This window comes from Lygodium microphyllum, chromosome 10, assembly GCF_053477565.2.
Source record: "Lygodium microphyllum isolate KBCC chromosome 10, Lygodium_microphyllum_v1.1.10, whole genome shotgun sequence".
Classification (NCBI taxonomy): domain Eukaryota; kingdom Viridiplantae; phylum Streptophyta; class Polypodiopsida; order Schizaeales; family Lygodiaceae; genus Lygodium; species Lygodium microphyllum.
The window spans coordinates 79,538,802-79,556,651 of NC_141144.1; positions in this window are offsets into that span (position 1 = coordinate 79,538,802).

Sequence of the window (17,850 nt, forward strand, 5' to 3'; positions counted from 1 at the left end):
CAAAAGGGAATGCAATAATTCATCACAAGAGAAAACTTATTATAGCTAAAATTAATAGAGAACATAGAATTAAAATACACAACCCTTATTGAAAATATTGGGTTGTATCATGTTCACCAACTATAAGTATGGCTTAAAAGGAATGTCGCAACCTTGAATCTATCTTCTAGCAACACAATAAGATGTCAGGATGTAGAAGAGGAAGAGGAATGGACTACTCAATACAAACAATCAAGTGTTGAAGTTGTCACAATTAGGGTGCATCTCAAATGATTGCCCTAAGAAGTAAGAACCTTCATTAAAAAATCAATCAAACCCGAGATGTAGTGAGTGTGGCATTACTCACATGTATTAAGATTGCCCTAAATACCAAACATCCAACAATGGGTCTACTAGATGTAACATCTCAATTTGAATGCGAAAGGTAAGAAGGATTGAAGCTTGCACGCGAGAGCTATGGCGGGAGAGCAAGAGCAAGAAAGAGAGAGACAAGAAATGGAAACTCCAACAACCACAATGTGTGGCCAGTGGGCCTTCATTTATTCAAATTGTCACTAAAAGAATAAAGAATGACTGTGATGGGCGCTTGCCACTTGCAGTGTGCAGTGGTAGGTACTGCTAGTGTAGTAATACACGGGCAGTTAGGCGGAGGCGCCTTTACCCCCAACAACCTCCCACTTAAAGGCGAATCTGCCCCAGTGAGAGAGAGAAAAAAGAAAAGACAGTACAACATGTATACATGTACAACAGGCTGAGGAAAAAGACGTCATCTCATCTAATGCCCATCAATCTCCTGAGGAAGGCAAAGCACTCAGTAGTGAGGCTCTTCGTGAGCAAGTCTGCTCAATCGAAATCTTGACAAGGTCAACAGACCTGTCCTCAACGACCTCATGAATGAAGTGATACCTCACCTCAATATGTTTTGTCTTCGTATGGAAGATCAGATTCTTGGCCAACTAAATGGCACTCATAGAATCCAAATGCAGTGTAGGCATAGCATCTATCATATTCTGTAATCAAATGGCCTAACCAGATAGTCCCTGAGATCGATCACGCGTAATGCGCATACCAACTATATGAGAGGCCTGTTCGAGATCTTTCATCTCAAAGCTCTTTTTGAGCTGAGCCTTAAGAGCATCTAGCTCCTCATGAGCTGTCCCTGCTAAAAGCATGTCATCCACATAGAGTACCAAAATCAGTAAAGAACTGTCACGGGCTTTCTTCGTGTACAAGCACAGATCCATAGCGCTACAGCTGTAGCCCTGTGACTGCATGAATGCATCAAACTTATGGTACCATTCCCTAGGTGCCTGCTTCAAGCCATATAGACTCTTCTTTAGCTTGCACACTAGGTGTTCCCTGCTAGGGTTTGCAAAGCCCTTAGGCTGCTCCATGTAAATCTCATCATGCAAGTCCCCATGTAAAAAAGCCATCTTGACATCCATCTGGTACAAGTCCAGGTCAAGCTATGCAACCAAGGCCAAGACTAAGCGTAGGGTGGTCATCTTGACCACACGAGAAAAGACTTCATCAAAGTCAACACCATGCTCTTGCTTAAAACCCTTAGCAACTAATCGAGCCTTGCATGCTGGCTTGGGATGTCTAGGGGTATTTTTCAGCTTGTACATCCACTTGCATGGCAAAGCCTTCTTACCCTGAGGCAAGGAAACCAAATCCCAAGTCTTATTCTTATGCAATGAGTCAAGCTCAAACTGCATAGCCCTCTCCCAAGAGTGACAATCACCCCTACGCATAGCCTCATCATAAGTAAGAGGCTCTCTTGCATCTGTAATCAGTACATAATCCATAGAGGGCACAAAATGGTCAGGAGGTTGTCTATCTCTAGTAGAACGCCTCAACCCAGGCTCTGCTGCCTGACCGACATCCTGTCTAGCATCGGGGCCATGAGCATCAGGTGATGTTGCGTGCTGTCTAGCTAGCCATGGAGCGGGCTGAACGGTAGTAGGGGGCTCCTCTTGAAAGATAACTCTGCATAACTTAACCACTTTTTCAGGTTGCATATGCATTTTGTTCTCATGAAAGATGACATCATGGATGCGGGTCCTATTCATGCATTCAGCCATTGATCCTATTCCAAGCCGAGCAGCCATGGCTACATCTCACATAGCCGATGCGCAATGCCTACCTTACAAGTGTAGTGAGCTTACCTTGATGCTCGATCGAGTTCCCTCCTCTCTCTTGCACTCCGATAGCTCCACGATCCTTGCGGCAAGCTCAAGCAACCTCAAGCCCTCTCCATCAAGCTCCATCCTCCATAGCCGCGCAAGAAAAGAGAAGAGAAGAGAAGAAGAGAAGATGAAGAGAGAAGATGGGGAGCTTCTTCTCCACGATCCCTCGCTCTCACACACTCACTCCCTCACACTCCCTCGATCCCTCAAACACAAGCAAGAAGGCAAGAAACAAGAGAAGAGAAGAAGAAGAAGAAACTTTGGCCACACACAAGAATCAGCTTCTCATTCACTTTTGAACTTTATATACATGCCCTACTTTTTGGGTGGTCATCCCCACTTTTTACATGGCCGGCCATTAGCCTAGGCCCTCTTTTCCTATTTCCCACCGTTTTAACTTATCCCATTCCCAACTAATGCCTACAATTTGCACAGGGGTGATCCTGGCACTCTTTTACAAGGATTCGGGAGCGCTTTCACAATTAATGGTGCACTTTTACTCTTTTCTTTTCTTAAGGTGACATTGAGGCCTTCTGGATAGGTCGTCATTCAAATTTTTCAGGGTCTAACCTCCACCTGGGGCGCCTTTTCCTTCCTTTTTCCTATGCCCTTTCAGTTATCTCCTTCTTCCATCTTCCCTCTCCTCTGCTCCATTTTTCAGTTCTTTGTGTTGCGGTAAACATTACCCCCCTCTTAACTGAGTGCCAGTCCCATGGCACTGTGGTGGGGAGTAGTGGGGTAGTTGGGGAGTAGTGCCAGTCCCATGGCATTGTGGTGGGGAGTAGTGGGGTAGTTGGGGTTGTTGCTAAGTGGAACTGGTGGGTAGATGACCACAATCAAAAGGTGATGTTGTGAATGAGAGGTGATGGAGTTTGATTAACGATGACCTAGAGAGTTTCCGACGTGGTTTAGACTTCATGAAGATGCTCCGCATTTGTCACACAGTTGTAGCTTCCATTTTACGACGGTTGTTAAACCTGGGGATCTCTAATCATTTGGAGAATATGAGGTTCCAAGATCTATGCCAATGGTGGGTCCATCACTGAGTTTTCCTTCTGTTTGATTTGATTCAGTCATGGTAGCCATCAATAGGCAGATGGTCGGCTACATCAAGCATGTTGGTCCCTCCAACCATCGGAATATGCAAAAAGCTCTTGAAGCTGCTGTAGTGGTGTTCTGTCCGACTCAGGGAAAAATTCATGGGCATTAGCGGATGTCGTGGATGATATTCTTTAGCTGGATAGCCATTCACTGAGTCACGATCATAGCCTGCAAGAGAAAGTTGTGCACTCCCTAAGGAGCGTGTCTGTCTCACGGTGTGGTATAAGTGCATGTGTAGTGGAACTGGGAGATGGGTCTAACCTTGGGTAAGCCCTTGGTAATGTCCCACATTTGAGGACCCAGTTCGTGTGTTGTTGGAGGTGCAGTGCAAAACTTAGGGTGACAGGTCTGGAAGTCCTGCCCTTGATGTGCCCTAAGCGTGAAGTGGGGGGGTGGGGGGCCAGGTATAAACCCTAGGTGTAGTGAGTGAAGTGAGCCCTCGTGTTTTTTTTCTTTTTCCTTTTTCTTTTTCTTCTCTTTTCTCCCCCTTTTTTGTTTTTTTTCTTTTTCTTTTATTTTTTATTTTTCTTTTCTCTCTTCTCTTTTTTTTTTCCCATTTTTTGAAGAATTGCATACAACGAAGATGTCCTGGCTAATGCCTATCACCTTCAGTTGGATTACGAGGCGGTCGCAAGCATTGGGATAAGAATGCGCGACTTTGCAAATATTCTTTAATACCGGCCTGGGCCTTCAGAGGTGTGGATGACAAGAAAGGATGATTGCACCTCGTGAAGTGGGTATCATTCATATCCTCTAAGATTTCTAGGCAAAAGGAGGGAAGTAGGGTTGCCCTCATCATTAATCTAGTCATGGCTCTACTATCTATCCCTAGGTTGATGTAAAAAAAGAGTGGAGGGAGGTGGGCTTCCTCGACTGTGGGTCTCTGCATTAGACTTGATAAGCCTAAGATAATTGCAGGTGGTTAAGAAGGTTGGATCTGGGCAAGAAGAAAAATCCGCGAGGAAGCGATTGATAGATGGGAGGAGATCCTCTAACCTAAAGACTAGGCTTCCTCGGGGCTCCGGGCATTACCTTATATATCTTAGGAAAGTCAAAATCCCCATGAATGTTTTGATCATAGTCAAATCCATGCCTACGGGGGTAGGGCATGTAGATGGGGTCATTGCGTTCTTCAGGGAGCGAGCTGTAGAAGGCGGTCCAGGCATCAAAATTGGTATCCCAAATCCTCCTCCGCCACTTTGGCTGTGCCTCGTAGCCTTGGACGGTTTTGGGAACCTTGTTTACCTTGTCTTGCTAGTAGTCTGCAAGCTCTTGCCTCCACCTGGTTATTATGAGGCTTCTTTCCTCTATCCACCTGTTTGCAAGATCATTAGCCAGATCCTTGATCTTAGCTAGAATGCCTAGAGGCAACGCATGGTCCAGATAGCGTGGGTAAGCAAATGAAAGTTCAAATGGCTTCGTCTGGAACTCTCGTTCACGCCATATGACCAATTCTTGAGGCCAATCAATAGGATGGGGATCCCCCCGTAGTGGCACCGACTCTTCAAGGAATTGTCTTAGCAGTGATCGTGCTCTGCGTTGGGCCTCCTCTGCTAGCTCATGTCTTCTTCTTCTGGCTGCCACAATGTGCTTGGGTATGTGGTCATATTTAGGCTCTTCAGGCGGGAGGTCTGGTAGAGGCGGAATGGGCATTCGTTGTTGCTCTTCTTCAGCATCTTGCTCAAAGTTTGGACCCTCTTCGACATTTTGCTCGGCAACTGCTGGGGCCACTAGTGGTGGTGGTGGCTGCTCATGCTTTTCGAACCCAAGTTCCTTAAGCTCAACAATGGAGAGGCCGGCACGGTGTAGGTAAAGAAATTGCTGCTCTTTTGTGATTCCTGTGCTTGTTGGAAGCTCCCGTTCTTGAAGGCCATACCTTAGTGCTCGGGTAGTCAGTTTTAGCTTCCTTCTTACCTTCTCCACTGAATCATTGCCCTCTGCTTGGGTGACATGTAGTACTGTGCTGAGGAAGGCTTGCCTTTGTGCGTTGGCGCATACATCAGCAGCTTTTGCCCTGGACTCGGCAAGCACTCTCTTGCACTCAGCCACCACCAAGCGTTTTGTTAATTGCCTAACTCTTTCAAAATTGTTCTTTTTCCACTCGCTGGCTCTCTCATCCATATTCTTTCTTCCCTCCTCCAGCTCACTTGCCAAGGTTGTTACAACCTGCTACTGCTCATTTGTTAAGAACCAGAGTTGGTTCCTCTCCCTGGATTTTCAAGCCAGCTGCAGCAATTTCTTTTGCCTGATTTGCAATGCTGAATCTCTGTTCTGCCTCAGCAATTAGTTCTGACTTTTCTTGCACAAGCTGCTCGTGACGTTGGATCTTCACAAGGTGCAATCTTCTTTGGGTGAAGGCCATAGCCATGAGGGCCTCTCTATCTCCCTTGGCAATCTCCAATACACCTTGCAATCGTTGTGCCTCATTTTGCAGCCTTTGTACTTCTGCTGCGGGGATTGCCGGCCTATCCTGTGCTAGGAACTCTATCTCTCTCTCCAACCTGTCTTGCTCCTCAAGTCCATACCATAGCTGAAAAGCTATGTCATCCTCCTGTCGCTCGCTTGGCTCGCCCTCTTGAGCTGCTATATGTCTGTATCTTTCCAATTTGGCAGTTCTCTGTTCCAAGTCAACATACTGTTGTACTAGTAACTTTAAGCTCCGCTACTCTGCCACTAGGTTTTGCTCTTCATCTTCCAGCCTTTGTCTTAGGCGGCTCTCATTGTCATGGGCTTCCTTGGTTTTTGCTTCCAGCCGATCTTGTAGTGCTTTCACCTCCCTTCTTAGGTTGGCTCCCTACTTTGAAACTTCTAGCCTTAAGGCTGTCGAAGTTTCCTTTTCTTTCTCTAGCTCCACCAGGGCCACCTTTTTTTCTTCTTTCGCCTTGTCCAATTGTGCTAGAAGCTCAGCCACATAAGCATCGTAGTCTGCACCAGGCGGCATGGGAGTAGGAGTTGTAGTGGTTGACGCCTCTAGCTTTTGTCGTTTTGGATCTTTCTTGGACTCGGCATCTACGGCAGCGGGCCTTTTCTCTCCGGCTTCCGGTACAATCTCAGCCACTTTACTGATAAGTATCTGCATCATGCTCATCAGTTGGGCTGTGTCTAGGGAGGGCATGGGTTGCGGGGTGGTTGTGGTGTTGGTTGGCACTAGCACGAAGGAGGAAGGTAGGGGATGTAGCAGGGACTTGCCCTTGCCTACAACTACTGGGGCTGCTTCCACACTGCCACTTGCTTGAGCCTCATGGTGGGGACTCAAAGGGTCGATCTCTTCTCCCCCATGGGTTTCTTCGACCGAACTACAAGTGGCCTCTGCCAACTCAGCAAGTTCTTTCATCCTCGTCGTCTTCCTCCTCCTCCCTTCTTTGCCTCTCTTCTTCTGTCCTCCTTGATTCTTCTCTAATTCTTTCGAGTTCTTCCTCTTCCTTTTTCCTTCGTTCCTCCTCCACCCTCCTTGACTCTCCTTGAGCCCTCTTCATCTTGGCTCGCTCTTCTTTGCTCAGCCTTTCTTCCTTCTTCCTCTAGCTCTTGTCAGTCTTCTTTTGCTTCCGTGGTTTAGCCATTTGCGTGGATGGTACCTCTGGCTCTCCTTTGTCACTTATTGTCTTTTCACTAGAGCCTTCTTCCTTGCGGTGAGGTGAGCTTTGGTGCATAGCTTGCTCTTCATCTACGCCGACATCCTTGATAGCCTCATCGATGATTGCCGTCAGGACACCTCCGTATCTGATTGTAGAGGCTTTCGAGGCTGGCCTTTTTCTTGCGGATCATGCAGTAGAGGCAGGAGACTCCCCACTAGTTGGTGCTATGGCTAGAGCCAGGAGCACGGCTGAACTCTTGATAGTTTTCTAAACAAAGCCATTCCAATCCACCACCTTTGGAACTCCTGCAGCAATGCTTTCTAGCAATGGCACCCCGATTCTATGTGTCCTGAGAAAAGGGTGTGGACCATTTTAGCCTGCATCCTTGTTGCGGGGTCTGGAATATCAGCCAAACTGATTCCATCCACCATGTGCACATCCTCTTTTTTGACTTCCATTATGGCATACACATCTCTTTTTGGGCGCCTCTCCTTCTTGAACACAAGCCCCAGAGCTTTATCGACAATAGCTGCATTAAGGGGCACTTGTACCCTTTTTTCCTGGTCACCAGTCCTTACTGTGACCGTGCCACAGCTCCTACCTTCATCAAAGCTCCTTAAGAAGTCAACACACATGCTGTAATCTGTCCAACCTTTTCCACGTACTTTCGGAGGTTGCATTTATCCACCAACTCCTTCACTACCGGCTCTTCCAAGATGGCTTCATCTAAATTCATGGTATGTTTGAATGTGAACTGGCTGAATCCACATGTCTCAACACTGATTCCATACTTTGTCAGCTTCTCTTCAGTGAATGGAAGTTTACGCTGTTCTGCCATGGTAGGTGCCTGTCATTACACCATGCCAACATTAGTGTTATGAATTGACTCACCGCTAACAAAAACCCAAGAAAGAATGCATGTGACAATTTGCCGTGCTGATTCAGAGGCATGAAACTTGGAAATAATTCAAAAGCAACATCTAATTCCTCCTTGCATTCTTTCCTATTTAAATTCCGTTGATCATTTTCATCCATTATACATCTTGCTACATCATTTGGCTCTCACTTTGCTCTCTCCCCTTTCCTTAAGTTTTAAGGGAATATTTCCTAGGATTACCAAGGAAAGAAGGAGGACTCACATGGACTTTGTGGGGCGAGTTACTTGGCCAACAACCAAGTATAGAGGTTAGGGTTATATTCGAGTTGGGCATGACGATCAAGTTCACATGGTCGTATGGAAGCTTGGGTGATATAGGTCAAGACATCATGAAAGATGTCCCTGGAGTTGAGGTAATTAGCGACGTGCAATTCCTCTTCCGTAAGGAATTGGTCAATGTAAGGGTGGGCTAACACATGGTCGTCTAAGTGTATGTTGCGTGTAATGGCCAAAACCCTAAATGAAAGAGGTGCCACATAAGTAGGGTGGTGTTCAATTGTTTGGATTGCCCTTCTTTGCTCGGCATTGGTCATGATGCGGCAGCCTTTTTTCTCCCATTGGAGTCGGAAGGCATACCACAGTTGTAAGAACGAAGAAGCTGAGCTGGCAAGTTGCGTGAGCTCCTCCAGTTCTTGTTCAGGTGAAGAGCGAGCAAGCTTGCGGTACGAGGTAATTAGTCTTTTGAGAACAGCTTGCTTCTTTGAGATTTCTCCATTAGCGATTAATTCGGCAGCAATTTTGGGGAATTTGACGGTCATAAACTCGTAGTCTTCCCAAGTGCATGGCAACACTCGAACATCAGAAGCAAGGGATTCATCAAGAAGTCCTAGGTCAAGCTTCTCATAGCTTCTAGCGAATGTGGTGAAGGTGTTATCTAGCTCCTTGATGCATGTCACTACGTCATCTCTCGAGGTCTTAGCAAGATCCTTGGCCACTGAAAGGAAAGATCATCTTTCATACGAAGGCCTAAGACCTGATGGTGGTGATGGTGCAATTGGGCTGGACAGTGGTGACTCCATTGATGGCGTCACAGATGGGACCTTGCACTCAGGAGCACTTTGAGATGCTGCAGGGGGCTCTACTGGTACATGAGGTGTGCTGCATTCTATTTGAGCCGGCATGGGGGTGCTCGCCTCCTCTGACTTGGATAATTCTGGGGCTTCTAGCTTTGGACGATAAATGAGTTGGGATTCATTAGTCACAACCGGTGCTAGTCCAGCTTGCTTTGCAGCTTGGGCTCCGTATGTGCAAGCCTCTCTAGTTGGAGTGGGGTTGCTTAGAGTTGAGCCTCTTAAATGTCCACTCTTAGGCACCCATATCCAGGGGTTGCCCTCATAGTATCCTTGTGCTTGCAAGAGATCTTTGGGGATCCATCGTGGTGTGGGAGTGCGCCTATGTCGATAGCGTCTGAGTTGCCTATTCAGTGAATGATAGTTTTTGCGTTTAGAAGCATGTTTCTGCGGTTTACAAGGAGGTGGCCCTTGTCGTTATGGCACCCATATGAGCGTAGACTCTTTGGCCTTGTGAATGGCCTTGGTGGGCTTGGTTCTAGCAGTTTGAGTGTGGGGTGAGATATCACAGCCCTTCTCCCTAGGCTGGGTCATGGGCATGGTCGTAGGGGTCTCTATTGGTGGCTTTGCAATTGTAGAAGGATCAAGATAACCCTTGCTGAAAGTAGTCACTATGAGCACATTGCCTATAGCAAGATGGAAGCGATCTAGGTTATAGTCCACATTGCAGTTAGTTTGTTTTTTAAAAGTGCGACCTAGTAGTGACTTATTACTGGCCCCTTTAGTGTTTGGCAACACATAAAAGAAGACCGGTATACTTTCAGACTCGATAGAGAGACGGCCACTTTGCATTTTCCTAAGAGTGAGTAAGTGTTGCTCCCAAATGGACTGAGTTTAGCATTTGTGGGCTGTAATTTAGGTTGACTAATGCGTGTCCAATGGTCATGCGTCAAGATATTATGGTCGGCACCTTCGTTGATCAAGGTGTCAAAAGAATATGTCCGTTTTGTAGTGACCGTGATTCGTAGGTAGGCGGGTACCACTACTTCTTCATCTTGATCTATCAATTTGGTAATAGTGGCCATGTAGACGTTGACAAGGCCTTCAAGCATAGGTGGCTCGTGCAATGGATGGGAAGGAGGATAGTATTTTTTCATGTGACTGCCATTGAAGAAGCCTATTCCTTCACCTTCGAGCGTCTCCAACTCAACATTGCTTGTTCTACTAATTGTACGCACTCAGAAAGGTCCTAGTCCTCGAAATTTCATTTTCTATTTGTGACCCTTCATAGAGTATAGTAGAACGAGGTCCCCCTGATCAAATTTGCGCTATCTGACATGCTTGTCAAACCACGTCTTTCTTCGTGCCTTCTCACAAATCAGAGTGTGAGTGGCTAAGAGTCGAGTCTCTGTGAGATGCTCTAACTCCACCAAGCGGTTGGTCCAAGCCTCTCTTCCCTCCCAATGCTCCTTGGCTGCTATTCTTAAGCTAGAGACAAAGAATTCTAAGGGTAGAATGGCCTTCGTTCCATAAGTTAGCTTGAAGGGCATTTGTCCTACAGCCGTCTTATAAGCTGTACGATAGGCTCACAAGGCCGCCATCAATTTGTTATCCCAGTCACTTCATGATGTGGATACTATGTTCATAAGCACGTTGACTAGGATTTTATTTGTGGATTTTGCTTGGCCATTTGCTTGAGGGTAGTAGGGCGAGGACCTTCTATGAATGATTAGGAAGATCGAGAGCAGGTGGGATATCACTTCATTAATGAAGTGTGTGCCCTGATCACTCACTAGTTCAATTGGACAACCAAAACGTGAAAGGACTTGCTCCCACAAGAACTTTGCAGTGATTCTAGCATCGTTCTTCCTAGTGGCTCTTGCCTTTGCCCACTCCGTCAGGTAATCAGTTGCCACAATGATGTAACGTGCATTGGAGTACTGTGTCGCAGGACTGATAGGTCCAATGAAGTTAGTGCCCCATTTTTCGAAGGGTTGTCGTGCTATTACGGGGGTCAACTCCATCTTATCCTTGCGCACAGGCACCTTACTCCTCTGGCACTCATCGCAATGTTTTACAAATTTAGCAGCATCACGGAATAGGGTGGGCCACTATAATTGGGATTGTAGCACCTTACGGGCTGTTGTATCCCCACTAAAGTGTCCTCCAGCTATTCCACCATGTGCTTCTCTCAATACATCGTGCATCTCGTGCTCACACACACATCTACGCAACAAATTGTCTTGTCCTAGCCTATAGAGTTGGCCGGCAATCGGTTGGTATGGCTAGATCTTTAAGATAAGTCTTTTTAGCTTGGCTTTCTCAATAGGTCTCTCAGGTAGACTGTTCTCTAGCACTTGAACTACATCATTGGCCCAATATGGCATCAGATCGGCTCTAAACAAGTCTCTTTCGCTAGACAGGCCAAAGAGATGAGCGTCTGGTAGGTCATTAGGTATGCCTTGTCCAACAGCTTCTCTTGTGGGTATGCAGGACATGTGATCAGCCATGTAGTGTTGCTTTCCCTTTCGTACAACCACATAGAAATCGAATTCCAACAAGAGAAGTAACCATCTAGCTATGTGACCTGTAGTGCACGCTTGTTCACGAGATAAAGCAAGGCTTGATGGTCAACAAAAAAGACAAAGGGGGTGGCCAGCAGATAATGCCTAAATTTCTTTACAACAAACACCATGGCTAACCCTTCCCTTTCTGTAGTGGAATAGTTCATCTCGTCTCAGTGAGCTGCTTGCTGGCAAAACTCACAGGTCAATCTAGGTTATGCTCACCAGGCTGGCATAGAATAGCTCCAATAGCAAACTTAGAGGCATCTATGTGTACATGGAATGTTATGCTCCAGTCTAGGGCTTGTAAGATTGGTGCAGTGGTGAGAACCTTCTTCAACTCTTCATATGCACGCTGGCATTTCTCAGTCCACTCGAATACGATCAACAGCTTATACAATGGTCTAGCAATCAGTGCGTAATTCAGTATAAAGCGTCGATAGTATCCTGTATGGCCTAAGAAACATTGAACGCCCTTGTAGTTAATGGGTGGTGGTAGGTCGACAATGACCCTGACTTTTGAGAAGTTGGTGGCAATGCCATTCCTTGACACTACGTGCCCTAGGATACATCCATGCTTCACCTAGAACTGGCACTTTAAGGGGTTCAATGCAAGGTTGTATAACCAACACCGTTCAATGACAGCTCTCAACTTTTCTAAGTATTCGGCCCAACTAGAGTGTATGCATAAGTCATCTACGAACACCTCTAGCTCGCGTCTAAGCATATCCTTGAAGATGGTGCACATTAATTGTTGGAAGGTTGCAGGCGCATTCATTAGCCCAAAGGGCATAACGATGTATGCGAATACACCCCACTCCGTGGCGAAGGCAGTCTTGTGCCTGTCGTCAGGGTGCACTTGCACTTGATTATAGCTAAATAAGCCATCCAGGAAGCTGTAGGCTTCTTTGCCTGCTACCCTCTCCAGCATGTGCTCGGTATACGGTAAGGGATAGTTGTCCCTCTTCGTAGCGGCATTAACTTTCTTGTAATTCATGCACACTCGAATTTTACCATTCTTTTTCATAATGATCATTATGGGTGATACCCAACATGTGCTCAATCTCATATATAAATCCTGCCTTCATGAGCTTATCGATTTCCTCCTTCACTGCATGGGCATGTTTGGGATTCATAGGGTAAGGTCGTTGCTTTGTTGGCACTGCATCTGGATCCATTGGGATATTATGGGTCATAACCCTAGGATCGACTCCTTTAAGTTCCTCCAAGGGCCAGTCAAACACGTCGGCATACTCTCGTAGGAGAGCAACAAGTTTAGCCTCTTTATCCTTGGTCAAGTCGTCAACGATGAACACAAGTCGAGGCTTCTCGCCTTCCCCTGCCAAGTTGACTTCCTTGACCTTGGCGGGTCCCTCAATTGGCACACTGGTTTGCCCTTGTCTCTTTGCTCCTAGCACAATCACCACTCTATCACCCTTCTTAAACTTTGTGAAGCATTTGGGGAGATCTTGCGGCTTCTTTTGCCTCTCTGATTCTGAGTTCTTAGTTCGCTTCCTGGCCTCCTCCTTTAGTCGCCTGCGCCTTAGGTGGACTGGCAAGTCCCCTTTGGTGCGTCCGACCTTAGAGGGTTGGGGTATTTCGTGATCACTCTCCATACTGACTTCTGAATCCGAGTTAAACTCACATTCCTCGCTTGAGAAAGGGGTTTCGCTAGGGGGTCGTAATTCAGTAGGTGTATCTGTCTAAAGCACTGGAACTACCAACGGTTGCACCACTCCTGCCTGCTCGTAATCCATGGCTCCCATGTGCTCCAACTAGGATCTATCGCACTCCATCTGCATGACTCCTCTTTCATTCCTGCCTTCCCTTTCCCTTCCAGGCCAAGAGTCAGCCTTGATCTACTCGATCGTTCTCCCTTCAGTGTCATATTCTATCGTGTCTAACTCTTCTTCACTCTCGTCTCCAATAAAGCGACAATCCTCGTACTCCTCATCATCAGAGTCTTGCCCCTTTGATTGCTCGCGCGTCATCCCCTAGGCTTTCCTCTCCAATCTCCTTTTCGTCAGTGACTAAAGCCCAATTGTATAATAGGTTCAGATCGTGAATTTTGGTCCATTTCCACTCAAGCTTAGCCAAAAGATCACTTAGGGGTTTTAGATTGGCAGCCATATTGCCCTTCAGTTTATCGGTCAAGTACTCTATGATTTCCTGAAGCTTGAGCTTGTTGGTGGGGATATGGAACGAGACCGTTTTCCTTGGGTTACGCAAGCTTCCTACCATCATGCAGAGTGGCATGATGGGCTCCCTTGCTAGCATGCTTGGGGATTTAGTAGCTTGCCTATATAGCTCTTCCTCATCTGAGAACGGTAGGTCAATGGTTGCCAAGACGTGCATCCAATCTCGCTCATCCTCAGGGCAAGCGATGTACTTGGTTAATGACCCATAGGGTTTGCTTGCCTGTGCATCACCTTTTAGCATGGTTGAGATAGCATCAAGGTCGGCTGGGGTAGTCTTCCAGGTATCCATCTCAACCCTTGCTGCTTCTGTTCTATTACCCAAGAAGATGAGATTGTTACCCCAATCTTCAATAACTCGCGCGTTCCTCATCCAGGGTCAGCCTAGCAGTATGTCATAGTCCACTCCCTTCATGACAATGAAGTTTACAGAAAACTGCACCCCTGTGACCTTCACTGGCCAGTTCTTTAGGACCCCGAATGGTCTGACCTTCATTCCGTTGGCCAATGTGACATTGAACCTAGCTGTTTCCACAGTGGGTTTCCCCAGGCCTGTAGAACTATGTGGCTCAAGACACTGACACCGACGCCTGTGTCTACGATTCCTTTTCGTGTTGCATCCCCCAAGGCTAAGATAGGTAAGACTGCATGCATCTCAGTGCCTTCCTAGAAAACATTAACATGTGGTGACCTTGGAGCTGAGTGTAGCATTAGGCTTGGAATCTGTGTGACTGCATCTTGCTCTTGCAAGTCAGCGGTAGTGTGCTCCTCTTTTCCCTCCACCCAATACTTTAATTCTTGCCATAAGGAAGGGTGCTGCCGAAGCAGATCTCCTCGGCTCACGGTTACTAGAGTGGTTACTAAATTGGTGAGGAGGTTGCTGGGTGGTTGCCTTCCTCCTTGGTCAGTACTCTTTGGCCATATGTCTTGGTTAGCTTGTTGACATGCTTCTTCTTGGTCTTGCCTCTGTGGCATTTCATGTGGTGTGGGTGCGTTCCCCGATTGAGGTTGCGATGATGAAGCAGGTGTACCCACACTAGAGAGGTCTTCAATTTGGTCTTCCAGTATGGGCTCTACATCCTTAAGGTGTTCCTGGGCGTCCTTGACCCACTCCTTGACTTTGGCTATAGCCTCGAGTTGCCGTCTGGGGTGGGGGTATTCCCCTACCTTGGCACTCCCTAGTTCTGTTGTCTTAGGAGTTGAGGTCTCTGCCTCTGCATCAGTGACCTTGTTTCCCGTCACTAGCGTTGTAGCTTCCTCAGTCTTAAGGTTAATCTTTGCATCTGTTCTCTTTCTCCTTCTCCTCCGGCTTTTCTTTCCCAACGAGGCTGCATCCAGGTTACTTGGCCCATGCAATGAGATGCATGTTTGTTTTGTCTGTGCTCGCTTCATGACATGTAGTGGGATGGGCGTATCCTCACTGCCAAAGGTCTCCACACTGAACAGCCCCAAGGGTACTGAGGGCACGTTGGCAGAATTAGCTAATGATTTCCGTCTAGGATTGTCAGGAAATAGGTATGTGATTCTACATTTGGTGCATCGAAGGTTAGCTTTGTCCTTGTTTGCTTGTTTCCTTTCCGGGCAGCGTGATGAAATAAGGCTTGGATGACCGCAAGTCCAACATGAGGTTGGATCTTGGCTTGGTCCTCCAAAGCCTCTACCTCTTTCTCTACCTAGCGCCATCACCAATATTGGTCGGTAGTCCATCAGGACTGGATTGCCTTCCTCATCATAGGATATATATGGGTTCATGTAGGTCTCCTATTCACTAGGTTCTTCCACATCGTGAACGGGAGCGTCACTCTATCTTTTCATTCTTTTCATCCACTGCACACCCTTTGATTGGAACATCATCCAAGAAGGGCATAGTCAATTGTGGTATAAAATCCCTGAGTACCCTATTCATAGCATTTGTCATGTGTGCCACTGAGTTTATTGCACCCCGTGGGAGAGTACACATCCGCACTAACCCCAAAGGAGTCTTCATGGTTGTGATATCCTTGCTTTCAATTGCAAGCTAAAACTGATCATAACCCGAGTAAAGATCACCCAAAGAATAGATCGCTCTGCCTACAAAAGCCTCTGCAAATTCATCAACCACAGGACCTACACCCACATTTCTTATGGTCACTTTATTGACCGGTTGCATGTCTTGAATAAATCTCAAAGCCCCATCCTTTTTGGGCACAGTAAACCAACGATTTGAGTACCGGGCTGAAGAGGCTCCAAGATCTTCATGCGAATCTTTTCATTTAGCAAATCCATCAGCTTTGGTAAGTAAGCTTTAGGCACTAGAATAGGCCTCAAGTTCCATGATACATGTGGCACAATAAATATGACCATAGGAGAGACAACATTTGAATCCACACAACCTATTTCACTTGGCTGAAATGCAAATGCCTTCCCATGTCTAGCCAACATCCACATAAAACAGTCAATCTCAGCAGGTAAAAGAAACCCTTCTGCACCAACTTTCAATTCCTGTAATGTTTCAGATGTAAACTGATGACCTATATCTTTAGGATCCCGTAAGCTTGGCTACCTTGACACTTCTTCATACATAACCTCACTCTCTGGTGGAAGTGGCAAAGCAATTGGTTAGTACAATAGTTAGTACAAAGCTTTTGGGCTGAGGCAATCACCACAGACAATCTTTCACATGAAGAGTCTGTTGTCACAGGGTATTGAGTTCAAAGGCAACTTGCACCTGTTGTTTCTACTTGGCACCTTGCTTGAATCATGTGATGTCTTCCATACTGCCATATGCATGAACAAGCTTGATAGGCTGAAATTCAAAGATATTGAGAGTGCTTTATTGACTAAGTAAATTAATAGGAGAAACAATGATGCTTCTCACTCTTCACATGCATTGACCATTAGAGGTGGTAGAAATGGCAGGCATGATCAAGAATCGAGGAGCTATCAGAGTGCTTGAGAGAGAAGGCAACTCAATCAGGCATCAAGGTAATCTTACTACACTCATAGAGAGGGAAAATGCGTCGGCTATGCGAGAGGTAGCCATTAGTGCTCGCTTGAAATGCTTGAACAATAAGCAGTCCATGGGTCTTGGTGGTTGAGCGTGAGCTCCCAATAATTGTTTATGCCCTCCATGGATTATGTTATGGTGATAGATATAGATGAGCCTCTCTCTTATGACGAGGCCATGCATAGAGATGATAATCACTCATGGAATAGGGCTATGCAATCAGAGTTTAACTCATTACAGACCAACAATTCGTGGGATTTGGTTCATTTGCCTAGTGGCAAGAAGGCATTGCCATGCAAGTGGATATACAAGCTAAAAAGTATCCCTAGATGCCCCAAGCACGCTTATAAGGCTAAATTGGTAACTAAGGATTTCAAGCAAGAATATGGTGTTGACTTTGATGAAGTCTTTTCTCCTATGGTAAAAATGGCAACCCTATGCTTGGTAGCATTGGTTTCTCAACTAGATTTAGACCTCTATCATATGGATGTAAAGATGGCTTTTTTATATGGGGACTTGCATAATGAGATCTATATGCAATAGCCTGAGGGGAAAGAGCCTTTATGGCCTTAATCAGGCACCTAGGGAATGGTATCACAAGTTTGATGCTTTTATGCATTCAGATGGATATAACCATAGTGATATGGATTTGTATTTATACACAAAGAATACTTGTGATGTTGCTGAGAGAGCTCATGTTGAAAACTGAACTCAAAAAGAGCTTTGAGATGAAAGACATAGGACAATCCTCGCATATTCTTGGGATACACATCATGCAGCTCCTTTATCTATCTCACAAAAGGAGTATATCCAAAAAAACATTGAGCGGTTTCATATGCAAAATGGTAATCCTATTGCTTGTCCTCTACCTTCTCATATGAAGGTTAGTCATGTTGAGTATTCAATTTGATGAGCAAAAGGCCAAGATGGCCAAGATCCCTTATGCATCCAACATGGCTGTTTGATGTATGCTATGATAGCCACTCCTCCTAACATAGCATTTGTAGTGGGAGTTGTGGCATGCTATATGGCTATACCTAGCAAATGTCTTTGGGATGCCATCAAGGGTATCACAAGATACATGAAGGGCACAATAGCTATGTGCATATATTATGGTGGCTTGGATGATATAGAAGTTGTGGGATACACTAGCTTTGATTATACATGACATGCAAATGATAGGAAGTCCACCTCTAGCTATGTCTTCACCTTTGCTAAGGTATTGTTTCTTAGATGTCTAAGGTGTAGAAATGCATGGCCCTCTCTACTATCGAGGCCGAGTATGTTGTAGCC